The sequence below is a fragment of the Podarcis erhardii genome, assembly GCF_964252035.2.
Source record: "Podarcis erhardii genome assembly, chromosome: W".
NCBI classification, from domain to species: domain Eukaryota; kingdom Metazoa; phylum Chordata; class Lepidosauria; order Squamata; family Lacertidae; genus Podarcis; species Podarcis erhardii.
In genome coordinates this window covers 11,192,507-11,211,927 of record NC_138506.1, presented here as the reverse complement: position 1 = coordinate 11,211,927, position 19,421 = coordinate 11,192,507, and positions in this window count along the sequence as shown.

Sequence of the window (19,421 nt, the reverse complement as noted above, 5' to 3'; positions counted from 1 at the left end):
GCCACCAGATACTCTAACTGTTCCCCACTCCAGCGAGAATCCAGTATTTCCGTCACCTCGTTGCACTGCTCCCTTTCCTCCATTTCGGGTGGTGGGAGTTCCCCATTCCCACTACCCTGCCTCCTACCTCCTTCCCTGTAGGGGGACAGCAGTGACCTGTGAAACACCGGATGGATTCTCATGCTCTCTGGCAACCTTAATTTAAATGCCACCGGGTTGATTTGCTGAATTACCTCGAATGGCCCCACCCTCCTAGGTTTGAGCTTCCTGCAACCTCCTTTCCAGGGCAGCCCTTGCGTGGACAATCACACCTTGTCCCCAACCCGGATCACTTCCCCTGGTCGTCGACGCTTGTCAGCCTCCCTCTTGTAAATTTCCTTGGCCCTTTCCAAGTTCAACTGAAGTTGTAGGTGGAGCGCCTCCATTTCCTCCGCAAAACGTTCTGCTGCCGGCACACTCCACGTCTCCTCCCCCCTTCCCGGGAATGCTCTTGGGTGACGCCCGTGGTTAGCAAAGAATGGAGTCATCCCCGTGGAAACGTTCTCCACATTGTTGTAGGCAAACTCGGCTAGAGCAAGTTTGTCCACCCAATCGTTTTGTCTCTGACTAACATAACACCGCAAATATTGTTGCAAAACAGCATTTGCACTCTCCGCCTGCCCATTTGTCTCGGGATGCCTTGCTGTGGTGAAACTCACCTCTACTTGCAACAAACTCATGAGCTTGCGCCAGAAACGTGAGGTGAACTGAGTCCCCGTGTCTGAGACCATCCGCATGGGTACCCCATGTAACCTAAACACGTGCTCAACGAACAGCTTGGCTGTTTCTTCTGCCGTCACGGCATGCGAGCAAGCCACAAAATGGCACATTTTGGTTAGGAGGTTAGGAGGTCCACCACCACCATGATTGCTGTCTTTCCCTTGAACCTGGGCAGATCAGTGATGAAGTCCACCGCCACCACCTCCCATGGTCTTCTTGGTGTGGGCAAAGGTTAAAGTAAACCTGCGGGCGCCGCCCTCTACCCTTTGGCCCTTTGGCAAGTGTCACATCCTCTCACATATTCCTTTACATCTTCCCTCACCTTGGGCCACCAAAATTCCCTGGTAACCAGTAACATTGTTTTGTGCTGCCAAAAATGCCCTGCCGTGCAACTATCGTGGAGCTGTTTGAGCACCCTGTTCCTAAGGTTTTCACCTGGGACATACAAAGCCCCCCTGTAGTACAGGAGCCCCCCTTTCACCTCGAAACCACCCTCGGCACCCCCCTTTTGCCTTAACTTCCCCATCTTTTGCCTGGCAAAGTCATCCTCTCTGAGCAGCCACATCAGTTCATCATCTTTGACCAACGCCCCCCCCCCACATCCACTTGCTCTCAGGGAACATCAGTCTAGCAACCGGGGGCCCTTCTTCCGCCATATACTCCGGTTTCCGTGACAGTGCATCCGCCCTCGCGTTCTGCTCTCCTGGCACATACTGAATCTTAAAGTTAAAGTTGGCAAAGAACTCCGCCCATCTTATCTGTCTCTGGCACAACACCCTCACCGTTCGCCAGTACTCCAAATTCTTGTGGTCAGTGCACACTAAAATTTGGTGCCTCGCTCCAATCAGGAAATGTCGCCATTGTTTGAACGTGGCGACGATCGTAAGCAATTCCTTATCGTAGATAGTGTAGTTCTTCTCCGATTTACTCAGTTTCCGCGAAAAGAACGCACATGGCCGCCACTCCCCTTTTTGATCTGGCTGCAGCAGCACCGCCCCAATCGCCCAATCAGAAGCATCCGTCTCAACTCGCAGTGGTTGATCGGGGTTGACGTGGAGCAGTTGCTCCTCGGATGCAAAAACCCTCTTTAGCTTCTCAAACCCCTCTTGTGCTGCCTCCATCCAGCGAAACTTCTTCTTAGCACTAAGACAGTTCGTTATGGCCGCTGTCAGTTTCGCGAAGCCTTTGATGAATTTCCTGTAGAAATTGCTGAAGCCCAGGAAACGCTGAACATCCTTCCTGGTCTTAGGGCTCTCCCATTCCACCACCGCCTTCACCTTCTCCGGATCCATGGCCAAACCCTTGTCCGATAGCCTGTAACCCAGGAACTCGACCTCTTTCACGTGGAACTGACACTTCTCCAGCTTCACCCACAGCCGATGTTCCTAAAGTTTGCTCAGGACCTGATGTATGTCTTTTATGTGCTGTTCCTTGTTGTCTGAGTACACCAGCACGTCGTCCAAAAAGCAAACGCAGTTACGGTACAGCAATGGCCCTAGCATGTGATGCATGAAGGCCTGGAAACAGGGGCTTCCACACTGCAAGCCGAAAGGCATGACGAGATACTCACACACCCCCAGCGGGGTGAACATGGTGGTCTTCCACTCGTCCCCCTCTCTCACTCTGATGAGGTTGTATGCCCCCCAGAGGTTCAGCTTGGTGAAAATTTTCCCCTTCCGCACCCTGGCCAGAATGTCATCGATTCGTGGCATTGGGAAGGCCACAGGTTCCGTCAGGGAATTTAGGACCCTGTAATCCACGACCAATCTCCTCTCATTAGTCGATCTCTTATCCACGAAGAACACGGGGCTCCCACCTGCCGCCTTGGATTCCCTGATGAATCCTCTTTTTAGATTTTTCTCAATAAAGTCCGTCAGGTCCTTGATCTCTCCCTCCGACATGGAGTAGGTCTTTCCCACTGGCAGCGTGGCCCCCGGTATCAGGTTGATCTGACAATCATATGGTTGATGTGGCGGCAATGTGTCAGCCTCCTTTTCGCTGAACACCTCCTGTAGGTCCCTATAACACGAAGGGATTTCGGTCGTCCCTGCTTTGCATGCTGCTGCCATCCTGGCCTCCGTTTGCCGAGGTTGCTCTAGGCCCAGGCAGTTCTCCATGCAGTGTGTCGAACCGAACGTTAGGGACCTTTGATGCCAGGAAACCACCGGATCGTGCAAGGCCAACCAGCTCATGCCCAGTATGATAGGCAGACCCGCCAACGTGGCCATGTGAAAGGCGATGACCTCAGAATGGGTAGACACCCGCATCCTCATGGGAGGCGTTCGATGGGTCACTTCACCTCCCAATAGTTCTCTCCCATCAATTGTGGTGACTTGCAACGGAAAATCCAAAGGCCTCAGGTTCAGTTGGTGCTGCGCTGCAAACTCCTTGCTACAAAAAGACACAGACGCTCCTGAATCCACTAAGGCCAATTCCTCCACCGTCTGGCCATTTGGGAGCTCTAGGACCACCTTCAACACTATGCTTGCTTTGGGGTGTCCAAGCCGGGGACTTTCGCTGTCGCTTCTGCCTGGCTGTTGCCCCGGTTCACCACCAGCCAGGCCTCCTCGTTTCCTGTTCTAAAGATTTCTTGCTTTTCTGTCCAGCTACGCTCCCGCCTGCCAGCTCTGCTGCCAGCGTCTGCAGCTTCCGTTTTCCAGCGTAGCTCCGGTAGAAAGCAAACAAAGCAGAATGCACAGCGGAATGTGAGAAGGACAGTAAATCAGTCCAGACGTTTCTTCTAATCTAGAAGCTTTTTATTTCCATGCCAAACAGTCAGAAACTCCACCAGAGAATTCGGACATCTTTCTCGGCTGAGAGCCGCAATCCAGCTAACAAACGAAAGCACTCTTTCACAGCATAATAGCTGACGTAACGTCCTAGCTTACTTCCTCTGTAAGCCCGTCCCCTCAAGCACGAGACACAGAAAGTTAACCCTTCACTACACCCAACATTTCCCAAGATCCGGGGTACCTCTGCCTCTGTCTGTTGGGTGGCCCCAACCATTCCCTGCCAGTTACGACGCTCCGGACACACTCTGGCAAAGTGCCCCGTTTCCTGACAGAAAAAACATCTCTTGGCAGCTTGCCAGTCCTTTTTCTCCTTGCCACCCAGCCGTTGAGTTTTCAAACTTTCCCGCGCGCGGGCAGAGTCTATTTCCATGGGCTCTGGCAGTTGTTGACCTTCTGAGGCAGTTGCCGGCATTTCAGGAATGCAGTTACCATGGAAACCCCTTTCCTTGCCCTGTTTCCTTTCCCTCTGTCTGGCTTCCTGCCTCAAACCCACTGCAAGCGCAGCATTCGTTAACCCATCCATATCCTTGGGACGGGGGGCCCTAGCAAGTTCGTCCTTAACTTCAGTGTTCAGTCCAGCCTTAAACAACGCTTGCACAGGCTCTGACTCCAAGTCCCATCCCTGTTTGTGTACACACATGGTGAATTCTGACCAGTAATCACGCACCATGGATTTGCCTTGCTTCAAAGCCAAAAGCTCCTCCTGCGTCTTGTCAATTAAACTTTCATCTGAGTAGATAAAGTCCATCGCTTGCCAAAACTTGGGCAGACTTTGAAGCGCTTCATTATTAGAGGCAATTAACGGCCTGACCCAGCTTTTAGCCCCGCCCGACAGGTGGCTAATTATGTGAGCAACTTTCTGAGCATTGTTGGCAAACTGAGCCCCTTGCAGCTCCAAAAAATATCGCATCTCCGTCGTAAAATCCAGATAAGCCTCTGGAGAGCCATTAAATTTTTCCACCCACGCAGACCTGCCCCCTGCCAGTAGCCCACCTGTGGCTCCTTGCTGCGTAGTCCTGGCTTCCTGAAGACGGGGTTGCAAGTCCGAAGCGCGAGCCTCAAGTCCGGCATTTCTTTTCCTCAGCTCAGAAATCTCTCCATTCTTGGGCTATTTGCTTTCTTTCACTAGCTTTAAGCAGCAATTGAGTCGAGACATGCTGTCTGGAGTTGTTGCTGCCAAACTAGTAGAGATAACGCTCCAGGCACACAGCCATTTCTGTCTTGTTGATTTATTACTAAAAGTTCAAAGCAGTTACAAGAGTTCAAACAAACGCATCCATGCTTAACTCAGTCAGATGTCTCGACTGAATATTTGTGACGTCTTTTCCCCCAGCATGCCCATCGGTGCAGGGCACGCCTCCTATTTCCTTTGTTCTGTGAGTAGCTAGTTCCGGGGACTGGTTGCCCGCTCCCTATTTCCTCCTCGTCTGAGTTGGATGACAGACTGCTAATGAGCTCTTTCGGCTCTCGGTAATTGCTTCTCCCCCCCCTCGTCTCTCTAGCTGTCTCCCTTTCCCTGACAATTATATTCAATTGGGTGGCCCAGATCTTGTTCCCATTTTTAAATAGCGTCTCCTTTTTCCTCCTTTTCTACTTTCCCATTTTGTAACAGTTTATATATTTTTGAGAGAGCCTGTTGGTTGTTATATAAAATTTCTTTTTCCCATACCGAGATTTTTTTATCAAACCCCTTAAGTTTACTATCCTTCTCAAATATTGTTTTTAATTGAAAATGTTCTAACCAATTCACCCCCTCTCTTTTAATTCTTCAAATTTCTTTACTCTATAGGTGATAGCCTATTTTTTTCCATTGTGTTTTCTAATTTTTCTAATTTCCCGTCAATTGTATTGATTTTTTCCTCCAACTCTCTTCTCATTCCTCCAATGTCCAACTTCAAACTTATGATAAGCTCCCTCAAATCCATTTCTTCAAAGCCCAAGTTTCTTCTTAATTGTTGCTGTTGACTTCCAATTCCAGTCATCTGTTTTTTAATTGCCTGAGACATTTTGCATTTTCTTTTTCAACCACCAGATGTCCTTCTGTTGCTTCAATTTTCCTTTACTGCTGCTTTTCCTACTTTGTCCATTGGGTGTCACTGTGTTCTTATTTATTCAGCTTGCCAGCTTCTGTCCTCCTTTAAACCTCTCTTTCACTATTTTGTCTTCGCCACTTCCTCCTTCACGGTGATTACTCAGCGTCTTCAGACCCTCGTCGCCATCTTATCTGTTAAATTCCCCTCCTTTTCCCCACAGCGTTCCTTATTCCTTTGTCTTTGTCTTTCCTTCAAGGACCTTCAGTTTCAAAGCGGCTGCTTTATTCCAACCCAGCTCCAACAACAGGTAGCTATGCACTTTGCAGTAAGTCCATTTCAGATATTGTGCTTTTCAAATAGTTTAATTGCAATCTGAGTGATTTCTTTACACTCTCTCTATATTTTTTCTGTTCTTCTGTCTTCCCTTTACTTTTGTGGTAGCATTATTTCCCCTCCGCTATTTTTACTCTTTATTTTGTTTTGAGTTTACTCACTCCGTGAGGGGTTCCCCCCCCCGAGTTCCCCTCCCCCCTTGTCTTATTTCCTTTTAGGTTTTATTGCTGCTGCTACCACTTCACATTTATTTTAATATAGAAATAGAGATTTTACCATCTTGTTGCTGCTTCAGTGATGTGAGGCTTTTCACCGGTCTGTTTGATGTTCTTCTCTGTGCCTGGATTCCCCCCACCTCAGCCTTTTTTTCTTTCAGTGAGGGGTGCCAGGACTCCAAAAAGACACTGCCGAAGTTCCTTTGGCTTGAGCTTCCTTCTAAGCCTTTTCAGGGGTCGTTTAGCCAAACGTTGCCCCTCACAGTACCGGTGTACTTGCTTACTGCAATCGGAGCTCACACTGTTGCAGCTGTGGTAAAAACGGAAGTCCCCTCTGTCGCTCCTTTTGTGACCACCCTGGTGGGTTAAGTACTTTATTGCAACACATAAGTTAAAAATGTCAGGGAAAATGGGGGGGGGGGGAATTGGGGGGACAGGAGATTGTCCAAGCAGGAAGAAATTAAAGATTTTATGGCTTAAAATAAAGGAAGAATTTAAACAGAATGAACAACATATGGAGAAAAAATTAGTGGAGGTACAAGAAACCCCGGACAACAAAATAGAAGGGGTTGTGGGGAAACTTTCAAACAAAATTAAGGACCTAACAGTTAGATCAAAGACAATGGAAGAATCTGTGAAAAGAATTCAGAAAGAAGTCAAGAGGAATAGAAAAGAGACAGATCGCATTAAGGAGGAGGTAGACATGAGTCTGACCAAACTGCAGGAGGCAGTGGAAGACAGGAGTGCCAGGCATGCTCTGGTTCATGAGGTCACGAAGAGTCGGACACAACTAAACAACTAAACAACTAAACAACAACATCAAGTAGATTTAAATAAGACTCAAGAGCAGGTCTGGGACAATATGGTTCTGTTGGAGATGTGTCAGAAGCAGATGAACTTGAAATTTAGAGGAGTAGTGGAAGAGATAAACGAAAATATAAAAGTAAAAATGATTAAAGAATTGGCAAGATGGATGGACATGAAAGAAGAAGAAATTGAATACATAGTGGAGAATGTATTTAGAATAAAAGTAAGATCTTTAAAGGCTAAAAAAAAACCTACCTGGAGATTGTCTGATGATTTTTAATTCACTAGATATGAGAAATGCAATCTTTAGAATGAGTTACAACAATAAATTAGTAATTGATGGAAAACCAAACATAATTTTTAAAGAGATCCCTACCAGATTCTTATGAAAAAGAGATAGATACAAACAATGAGTGAATTTACTGAAGAAAAATGGAATTCAACACAGGTGGGAATTTCCTGAAGGGATCTCTTTTTATTATAAAGATAAAAGGTTCAGACTAAGTGACGTTCAAGAGGTGAAGAAATTCTCAAGAAGATATGAGAAGGAACTAGGAAAGCTGGAAGGAAATCATGTTGGCCCCAGACCAGCTGGAATGGATCCTGACCTTGAGGAGGAAAGAAAGAAGAGGAAGAGGAAGGGAAAAAATAAGGAAGAGGAGGAAGAAAAAGAAGAAAGGGAAGAAGAGGAAGTAGAAGAGGAAGAGGAAGTAGAAGACGAAGAGGAAGAAGAGGACACAGACGACAAAAACATTTGAATTTAAAACAAAGCTTGATAGTTTTAAAAAATGACTTTGAAATTGTTAACCTGGAATGTGAATGGACTTAATGACAAATCTAAAAGGAATAAAGTAGAGCGCGTTGGGCAATGAATTTATAACATCGGATGTGAATAAAAAAAGAGGAGTGGTAATGTATATAAAGGAGAAATTTGAACCTAAGCTGATATCTAAAGATGAGGAAAGGAGGGTGTTGGTGGTGCAAATAATGGTGCAAGGGGAGAGACTAATTGTGGTGGGAATTTATGCACCTAACAAAAATAAGGCCGAATTTTATAGAAAACTGGAGGAAAGATTGATAGAATTTACAGATCAGAAGATAATATCAATGGGGGATTGCAATGGTATAGTGATGCCTGAAATAGATAGATCATCAAAAAAGAAAGTGACTAAAGAGGGTAAACTGCCAAAGACCTTCTTTGACCTAATTGATCATTTTGATTTAGTGGATATCTGGAGGTTGAAACACCCAACTACAAAACAGTATACCTTCTTCTCTGAGCCTCACCAGAGCTTGGGAAGAACAGATTACGTGTGTGTCTCCAAAGAACTGGTACCAAGAGTAGTAAGAACTGAGATATCACCACGAACCTTATCAGACCACAACTCTGTATCCATGGAGTCGAGAGGAAAAGAAGAAAATTATTTTAGATGGATGATGAACAACAATGTGTTTGAAAACCAAACTGTAGTGGAAAAAGCAAAAGAGGTATTAAGGGAATATCTCAAGTGGAATTTACATAAAGAAATGGGACTAGATATAGTTTGGGACACGAGCAAAACAGTCATGAGAGGTTTCCAGATACAGCAAAATAGTTTCCAGAAAAAAGAAAGAGAGAGGAAAAAAGAAGAAATCCTGACCCACCTCATGGAAAATGAGAAGAAATTAGCAATAAAACCAAAAGATGAACAAATAAAACAAACCAATAAAATATTACAAACTCAGTTCTCTATGCTGGTGAGTCAAGAAGTAGAATGGAAAATAAAATTTATGAGACAGAAATATTTTGAGTCAGCTAATAAAACCGGGAAACTACTCGCATGGCAATTAAGGAAATGTCAAAGCCAAAATATTATAAATAAAATAAAGATAGGAGAACACCAAACAGAAGATCCAAAGGAAATTAGGAAAGCCTTTCAAGTCTTTTATAAAGAACTCTATGGAAAAGAAAAAAAGAAAAGAAAAGAAAAGAAAAGAAAAGAAAAGAAAAGAAAAGAAAAGAAAAGAAAAGAAAGACATAAAGAAAATAGAGAAATACTTGGAGGAGCACAAAGGGAAACAGATTCCAATAGAAAAGAGAGGACAACTAAACAACCCAATAACAACACAGGAAATCTAAAATGCAATAAAAAAAAATAAATGAAACAAGGTAAAGCCCCAGGTCCTGATGCTCTCACCACAAAATATTATAAAACTCTTAGCGGACAGTTGACTCTGGTTCTCTGTGAAGTAATGAATAATATCTTACAAGGAGGAAAGATACCGAATACATGGAAAGAGGCATACATAACGTTAATTCCTAAGCAAGATGTTGATCGTTTGACTGTCAAGAACTTTTGACCAATATCATTTTTAAATAATGATTACAAGTTATTTGCTGAAGTCTTAGCAAATAGGCTTAAAATAATTTTAAATGAGGTTATTCACAAAGACCAAGCAGGTTTTTTACCTGGTTGACAATTAAAAGATAACGTGAGACATATTGTAAACATAATAGAATATTTAGAGGTCAGAAATGACAAACCAGCAGTGTTGATGTTTATCGACGCGGAGAAAGCTTTTGATAATGTTTCTTGGCAATTTCTGATGAAAAGCATGGGAATGATGGGAATAGGAGGATCTTTCTTTTGGGATGCTGCCGGGGAGACGGGGGCATTTGGCAGGCCCCAGCTGGCTCCAGCCCACCAGCTGGCAGCCGGGCAATCTCTGGTTCTCAGAACAGCATCAAAACTGCGACTCAAGCCTCAGAAACCTTCAGAGACTGAGCACGCAATCCAGCAGAGATAAGAACTCTTTGCAATGGAAGTAGTGGACAGAGGCATATGTAAGCATATTTACAGCATTTATTCAGCAGCAGGACAAAAGAAAAACATGTCTGCTTCCCTTCGTGTCCAAGCAAAAAGCAGCATAGCAAAAGCAATATACAACAGAAGTTCCCAGCAGACTGTGCTGGAAGTAAAGAGATATGTGACATACAACAACTCCACATATCTGTTCCTCTTAAGGCGGAACAGAACATCAATATCCTAACACTTTCCTGAGTGGAATAGAAGCGATTTAGTCAGAACAGAAAGCCAAGTTAATTGTGAATAATGCCCTGACGGAGTTCTTTGATATTACAAAGGGGTGCCCCCTATCTCCATTACTGTTTATCATGGTACTGGAGGTATTAACTAATAACATAAAAGAGACATCAGAAATAAGAGGTATTGAATTAGGGGCAAAGGAATTCAAACTTAAAGCATTCGCTGATGACCTGGTATTAACTCTAGAAGAACCCCAATTAAGTGTCAAAAAAGCAATGGAGGAAATTGAAGAATTTGGTTGACTAGCAGGATTCAAATTGAATAAAACAAAGACGAAAATGGTGGTTAAAAATATGGGAAAGAGCGAGATAGGATTATTGGAACAAAAATGTGGAATCAAAGTGGTAAAGAAAGTAAAATATTTGGGAATCTGGATGACAGCAAAGAATATTAATTTGTTTAATGACAACTACCAATCGGTCTGGAAAGAAATTAAAAGGGACTTGGATATATGGAATAGATTAAAATTATCAATAAGTGGCAGAATGTCAGCGTTAAAATGAATGTATTACCAAATATGTTATTTTTATTTCAAACAATTCCCATAATTAGAGGGTTAACACAATTCCGAGAGTGGCAAAAAGTTCTTTCACGATTCATATGGCAGGGGGGAAAACCCAGGATAAAATTTAAATTATTGACTGATAAAAAAGAAAGAGGATTCTCGGTACCAGATTTAAAACTTTATTACGAAGCGTCTTGTTTATGTTGGATAAAAAATTGGATAATATTGGATAATATTGGATAATACGGACCTGCTTGACCTAGAAGGATACAACAACAGATACGGCTGGCACTCTTATCTTTGATATAACAAAGTGAAAGTACATAGAGGGTTCACAAATCATGTAATAAAGGGTGCCTTATATGAGGTTTGGGATAGGAATAGGTACTTGTTGGAAAGAAATACACCATGGTGGATCTCTCCAATGGAAGGGCTGACAGTAAAAAAGTTGAATATGGAGAGGAGGTGGGCCACTTATGAAGAGATTCTAATGAAGACAGAGAAAGGATGGAAACTGAAATCTTACAATTGTATTGAGAATGCTTTTACAGGATGGTTACAATACCATTAAGTGAATGATATATTTAATTGTGATAAGAAAGTGGGTTTTAGTGAAAATAAATTGAGATTTCAAATTGAAATACTAGAGGGCAGGTCTAAACTTTTATCAAAAATGTATAATTTTTTACTGGAATGGAATACAAAAGATGAATCAACAAAGGAGGTGATGATAAAATGGGCTATAGATTTTGGGTATAATATTGAATATGAGGCTTGGGAGAAATTGTGGAATGAAGGTCTAAAATTTACGGCGTGTACTACTTTGAAGGAGAACGTAATGAAAATGATGTACTGCTGGTATTTAACACCTGTCAAGCTAGCAAAGATGTATAGAATGAGTAGCAAAGTATGTTGGAAATGCAAAGTGAAAGATGGGAGATTTTTTCCACATGTGGTGGACATGTGAGAAAATGAAACAATTTTGGGACATGATTTATAATGAACTGAAAAAGTGGTTTACATATACCTTCCCAAAAAAACCAGAAGCCTTTTTGCTAGGCTTGACAGGAGAAGAAATAAGAAAAGTAGACCAGAGATTATTCATGTATGCCACGACTGCCGCTAGAATTTTGGTAGCCCAAAAATGGAAAATACAGTAATTACCAACATTAGAGTGGCAGACAAAAATGGTAGAATATGCGGAATTAGCAAAACTGACCTACAGGATTTGTAACCAAGAGGAAACAAAGTTCAGAAGAGAGTGGAGTAAATTTGTGGAATATATAAGTAATAATTGTAGAAGTTTAAAGACTGTAGCAGGATTAAAATAAATCTTATGATGTGGATAGGATGTTATTAAGAAACTGCGGAAAGGAAAGTGTAAAATGAAAACCTGCTGAAGGGAGGGAGGGAGGGAAGTCGGCGCTCAGCAGAGCGATGAAAAATAAGTGGATATAAGATTATGGAACTTTATTGTATTTGTTTTGTTTGTTTGATTTATGCTAAAGAAAAGCCAATAAAAATGCATTAAAAAATAAACTAGACATCTGTCTTCCTGCTACAAAGCCACATTGATTTTTATTTATACATTTATACATAAAATTATTCATCCTTTTTGTCATCATTGCGGTCAGGATTTTAGCATCTTGATTTATTAGGGAAATCGGTCTATACCATCCTGGGTCCATCAGATCTTTTCCTGATTTTGGAATTAAGATAATTATTGATTGTTCCCATGATGGAGGGATCCTCTCACCCTCTATTACTGAATTATATAAGACTTTTAATTTAGGAACCAATATATTTTTTAATACTTTATAATATTCCATTCCCAATCCATCTGCTCCTGGGGCTTTCACCGCTTTTAATTTCCCTATAACTTCCTCTATTTCTTTTTCTGAAATTGGTTGTTCCATAACCTCTCTATCCCTAATTTCTAGCCTTATTGTCAGGTTTAGCGCTTCTCCCACACAAGACATGGAATGCTGGCAGTTTAAGTAGCTGAGGTTTATTTCTCAATAACAGGCTTACAGCAGTCCAAGCTTCCACAACTCACCCTCTGCCATCAGAGTCAGTTGACTTGAATGGCTTCTGACCCCTCCCAAGGCCAGATATACGCCACGTCCTCCCGTGCCTCCTGCTGGCCCGCCTCTGCTCTAATCGCTTGCTCCGCCTCCTACTTCTTGGAGACTCAGGTGCAGCCAATTCCTCTTCCTTTGGAGAGTCCTCTCTGCCGGGCGTGTTCCTAACACTTATCTTCCAGTGTGTCTCGATATATTCCTTCATCTTCCTCATAGAATTGTTACCGGCTAATTGAATTATTTACTTTTTTTAATTGTACAGCTCTAGCCAGCAATTTGGAATTTTTATTACTGTGTTCAAAAAATTCTCTTTTCAGGAATATAAAATCTCTCTGCACTTTTTCCATATCTTTATTTTCTAACTCCTACCTTTTTGCCTGTAATTGTGCATAACTTCTTTTATCTTTATCATTAATATATTGATTTTCCAGTGTCCTAAGTTCTTCCTCTTCAAAGCCCTATACGGCCTAGGGCCCTCGTACCTACGGGACCGCCTCTCCTGGTATGCCCCACAGAGGAACTTACGGTCTTCAAATAAAAACACCTTGAAGGTCCCAAGCCACAGAGAGGTTAGGCTGGCCTCAACCAGAGCCAGGGCTTTTTCGGCTGCGGCTCCAACCTGGTGGAACGCTCTGTCACAAGAGACAAGGGCCCTGCAGGACTTGACATCTTTCCGCAGGGCCTGCAAGACAGAGCTGTTCCACCTGGCCTTTTGTTAGGGCGCAGCCTGACTCCCTCCTTTGGCAATCTTTTCAAGACTTTAGCTTATGGTTGCCATTAATTTTGTTTTTAACTCATTTTTATAATGTTTTATAATGTTGTATTGTTTTAGTGTTGTTAGCCGCCCTGAGCCCGGCTTCGGCTGGGGAGGGCGGGATATAAATAAAATTTATTATTATTATTATTATTATTATTCCTCTAGCTTTTTCATCTCTTGCTGTTGTTGTTTTTTCAATTTACTGGATTCCCTAATACTAATTCCCCTCATCACTGCTTTCATTGTATCCCATGTTATTGTTTGAGTACTTTGCCCCTTCTCATTAATCTCCTGTATGTCTTACTGTTTGACTGTTATTGAAGATCCTCGTATCTAACCTCAATCTTCTGGCTTCCTTGTAATCTTTCTTTATTTTTAATACCATATTAACCAATACAAGGATGGTTACCTTTATTGTTCCAATTTCTGTATTTGTTATTTTAGATATTAAGTTCTTTGAAACAAAGATGTAATCGATCCTTCAGTAGGTCTTATGCATTGGTGAGAAGAACAAAAAATTATTCTCTCCTCCCTTCATCACTCTTCAAACGTGTTTCATATCTTTCCTTTTCATAATTGTAGCTAATCCTGTAATGTTATTACATCTTTCCTCTGGTGTAGGGTTTGACTTATCCACTCATTTCTCTAGTACCATATTGAATTCTTCTGCCATAATCATATAGCCCTTTTTAATATCTTCCATTTCCTTAAACACTATATCAAAAAATTCCACCTGATTTTCATTAGGAGCATAAATATTAATTATAGTGTATTCTTCCCCTGACATTGTTCCCTGAATTATAATGTATTTTCCCTCAGGATCTTTCTTCATTTTTTGGTCTCCTGCCACCCCCGGTTCCACTTCTTGCTTCTCGTTTCCCTCAGTAGGTCCATCCCCTGCTCCAGGGGGATGTACCATTTTATTGCCTGTTGAAAATTCAGAGTTACTGGGTAGCCCCAGCTATAAGTATTTCTGGAATTTTTCAATATTGCAGTGCAGGGTTTCACGCTCCTTCTCCACTTCATAGTTTCCACGTATAAGTCATTGAACACTTTAATTGGTACTGATTTGTACATCAGCTGGTTGGAGATCTGTCTTGTTGCTCTCATAAAAAAATATTTCTTACCATAACTGACAAATCTCATGACTATATCTCTAGGTGTCAGACCCCTTCTTCTATAAGTGACTCTGTGAATCCGCTCTGTGTCCACTCCTTCCCATTCAGCTTCAGGAACTATCTCTTTCAGCCACCTCATAATATTCTCACAAAGAGTTTTGGGCTTTTCACCTGATGCTTCCACAAAACCACACAGGCGGACGTTAACCCTGCACCCCTGGTCTTGGATATCAATCATTCTCAGCTCCCATTGCTCAAGTTTCTGTTTATGTTCCTTTATCTTTTCATCATTACTTTGCACTTTCTCTTGGATTTGATCCATCTTAGCTTCCATTTTATCTATTCTTTGATCTCTGAAATTGCTTTGTCCATTTGAGTGGCAATGTCTGTCACTATCTGGATTCTGAGAATCTTGTTACCTTTCTGCATCATATCTTGTATTTTATCCAAGATATCTACTGGTTCTTGAGCTTCCTGTTTCTGGCGGTGGAAAATGGCTGATCCCACACAATCGGACCTCAGCCATTCCGATAATTCAGGGCTGATATGGGGGTAATTAGCTCTGGCAGCCTCCCCAGGGCAGGGGAGGACTGTCTCAATGACCCGCAGTCTGCCCCAGATTGCTGATGTGGCAGACGGCAGGGGCACTGGGTCACGGAGCTAGGGACGGCTGACACTCCTGCGACGCCACCCCATAGCCGGACGCATCTGTTTGGGAAAATATAAAGATTTGGAAAACAAACAGACACGCTCTGAATTGAAGAAGCTGGAAAAAACCTGCAGTATGTACAGTCTCTGGTGCAAAAGATCGAACTTCAAAGAGATCCTCATAATGACGTTTGGAATGTGGAGGGGCTTGGTATGTAAAAAAACATTATTTTATCCTTAACATCAACAATCCGTAATGCATGCCAAGCCTCATTAAGAACTTAAACTGCTCTTCAAAAGGTGAGTTCAGATGGACTTTCATATATAATTGGGATCTACTCGCAGCCACTTCTCTTCTAAGACCGGAAATGTCTGTTAAAGATGAAAACAAAGGACAAAGGACAAAATGGCTCCTACCCACCACGTTGTTACTGAATATCTGAGATACTTCCCTGATTAAGAGAAACAGGAGCTAACGGATGGTTGGTTATAAAGACTGGAAACAATAATACATATCGTATATTACATATACAACTGTTTGCAAAAAGATTTTTTTTATTATTATTACGAGCGAGAGAGTGGGCTAAATGGATGTCTGGCAGCCCCCCTCTAGGGCCCGGAGGGGGGACTGGGAGGATTCCAAAGGCCAATTGCTAACTGTCTGATATATGGCTACATTGCAAACAGTCTGTTTAAGATAAATCAACAAGGAGGTTACAGAAGGAAATTTCTCTCGGTTTCTTTGATAACACCTGGACGGGAAAGATTAATGATCTGGGAGCTGCCAAGATAACAACTCTCAAAGAGCTGGACAGAACTTTGAAATTGGATGCAATTAAATGAAGCGGTGCGATGAAAAAACAGCTGAAGGAGTACAATATACGGACAAATCTGCACTCCATAGGGGAAAAAAAAGTATTTGTTTTCTGACATGAATGAGGATCGTAGAACCAGAGTCAAAATGTGGAAGGGAAAAATCGGACATGGAATTATGAAAAACATTGATGATGATGAGAGGCAGGACTATGATGTTGAATGCGCTTCAGAATTCAGACCGTGGGAAGTCAAAACAAAATTATTACAATTTGGAAGACAATTGGACCTTTTTTATTTTAGTTTTTTATTTTTATTGGATTTGATTTGATATGTTAATTGGATGTTTTTATTGGAAAATTAATAAACGCTTTTAAAAAAACAAGATATCTACTGGTTCTTGATGCCCCTTTTCTTTAAATTCCGCCCCCAACTCCTCCTCTCTCCCTGAGTTCCATTTCCATTTCCCCCCGCTTTTCTTATTTCCATCTCCACCTTGTCTTTTTGCCATAATTGCTTCTGGACACTTCAATCTGATGGGTGCTCCCCCCGCCCCAGTTTATTTTGGTTTGCTTTGCCTCACAGGACTTATCTGTTGGCATCTAGCCTAGTCAATTGAGTCACCGAATCACTATTTACCATGCCTTAAAGCCACACTAATTTCCTTACAGTTTAATGCGAATATCTCTGAGCTTGACTTCAACCCGCTTCTGTTACCTTTGTAGTATTTATTGTTGTTTTTTCCCTTTCAAGTTCTTTTGCTTCAATTAAATCTAGTCTCCGGCTTCAGGCCCGGAGACTGGAAGTAATAGCAATTCATTATATTCAGTTATTTACTCCAAAAATTCCAAATATTTTACTGTCCTGGATATTAATCCTTTCTTTTTTCCTACTGCTATTTAAATGTAAGAGATCCAATCATTTATAATTGTCCATTTTTGTCTTCCCAAGCCCTTTGCTTTGAATTTTTTTCCAGCTGATAAGTTTGGCATCCGGCCCAGGGCTGGTGTCTAGCCCTAAATAAAGTAGTAGTGTTTAATATTTCACTACTCCAGATAACATTCCTCCTTGAAAAGTTTCTTAAGGACTGACCTGTATTATTTGCTTCATAATACTTGTTCTTCAGAGTGAGAAATTCATCTCTTAAAATATGTTATGCGTGAGCTCTCATTTTCTGCTGCTTACTCCATGGCCAGCAGGGCCCCGCCCCCCAGCAGAACATCTGCTTAAGCTCATTATAAACCAGCTCCCACACAAACTGCATGCTAGCCTTAAAGGGGACTGTATCACCACATGCTGCTCAACCCCCAGAAAGACCGTCCTCCAACAATCTCTTTCCAGACCCCTCCCATGGGGAATGGCTTTTACAAAGCTTCAAGAGGACGACCCTGTGCCTCACTCCTGATACGGGAATGAATTTTCTGGAAGCTGGAGTTACTCCTAGCTGCCATGAACCCCAGACAGCTATATCTTTCAGCTGGAGTCACTGATAAGAGATGTTTAGCTCACTACCATCTCTCACATTTACAGCTTCTGAGACACCAGAGATACTAGACCAATTGTTCAAATCCTTGGAAACTAAAAAAAAAAAACTATAATTAATTTTTATAGATATTTGTTATCAATAAATTAATTTGATATGGAGATTTTAAGAAATGAGTGAAATAAAGAATTGGAGGTTCCTATATTGCCTAGACAGGGAGGCGGGTGGCGCTGTGGGTAAAACCTCAGTGCCTAGGACTTGGTGATCGTAAGGTCGGCGGGGTGAGCTTCCGTCGTTCGGTCCCAGCTCCTGCCCACCTAGCAGTTCGAAAGCACCCCTAAGTGCAAGTAGATAAATAGGTACCACTTTATTGCGGGAAGGTAAACGGCGTTTCCGTGTGTGGCACTGGTGCTGGCTCGCCAGTTACAGCTTCGTCACGCTGGCCACGTGACCCGGAAGTGTCTTCGGACGGCGCCAGCTCCCAGCCTCTTGAGCGAGATGAGCGCGCAACCCTAGAGTCGGTCACAACTGACCCGTACGGGCAGGGGTACCTTTACCTTTATATTGCCTAGACAATGGGAAAGTGTTTTAGCTTCTATAGCAAAGGTGTCAATGGACCTTAAATTATGACTTATACAACATAAAATAATATTTAGAATTGATTGGACTCCACTACATTTGTATAGAAAAGGACCATCTATAGAGCAGCGTGTTGTTGGAGATGTAGTAAGGATAATGCTTCTTTAAAGCACATGTTTTCCCTTTTTCCTACATTTATTACGTTTTGGGAGAAAGTAGTGGATTATATAACTATGACTGTGCAGGAAAAGTTAAATTTTCAGAGGAAAATACTTTTTTTTAAAACTACATACCTACTATATGGAATTTAACAACTAGACAACGTAAATTGATTATTTGTGCTCTTACTATGGCCAAGACTGGTATTGATGCACTGGTAAGATAAGCATGTATTCAGATGATAATAATGTTAGGTTTCGGGGGGGCGCTAGGGGCGCCTTGAAAGATGGCTGACAATACCATCTCTCCGGCTCACACAAGGTAATTAAGGGGCTGATGATGGGAGTAAATCAGCCTCCCGGGGTCTCCCCAGGGGATGGGGAGACACAGCCTCGTCTGCGGTTGCCAATAAATCACCCCCGAGTTCGAAAGAAGGAGGGGGTGGTGGTGTTAGTTTCTGTTTCCTCACTGTGCAGCTGCTTGCAGTCACATGATTCTGTTTACATTCCTCAGAGTCCAGATACTGTTGGGAGTCTCACGGGAAAGGGAGACGGGATGTGACGTTACTAGTTTCCTGTTTCCTTTGTTCTGTTGTTTCCTTTGTTCAGTTGCTCTCTGCTCTGATAGAGAGAAGATGTCTATTTCTTTGCTCTCTGCATAGCTTAGTAATAAAGTATAGCAATGTAGCACCATACCTATCTCATCCTTCTGCTGTGGTGTTGTTTTAATGCTCTGCTGGGAGGGCTCGAAGGAAAATGAGCCTTATCAGCTCGGACGACTGGAGCTGAGATCCCAATAGGGGGCACTGGACGGAAAGCCCTCGAGTCAGCTTTGGATCTCCCTGACGCTGCTTCTGAGTGCGACCTAGTTGCATTGCTTAAGATAAAATAATTGGATTTAAAAAGTAAATGCACATGTTTCGAGCGAAGGAGAGGGTGTTTTATCTGCTAATCAAATCTACCACTGAGAAGTTAAGTGATAGGATGGATTGAATAGAAGACTACATCAAAGAATCACAGCTATGTTGGTATGTTGAAACGGAACGGGGGGGGGACTTCGTTCTTTTTCAATATATTTTACCTAACAACCCCTCCCCTAGAAGAACCGTCACAATGATTTATAGCAAGTGAGACTGGAAAATAAACTGTGTGAAAACAAAGATTAATTAAAGACTTTGCTTTGTGGAAGATTTGGAAAGGAAACGAAAGGCTTTCTTGGTGATGCAGTCATAAATCGGGATCCGCCATTACGAG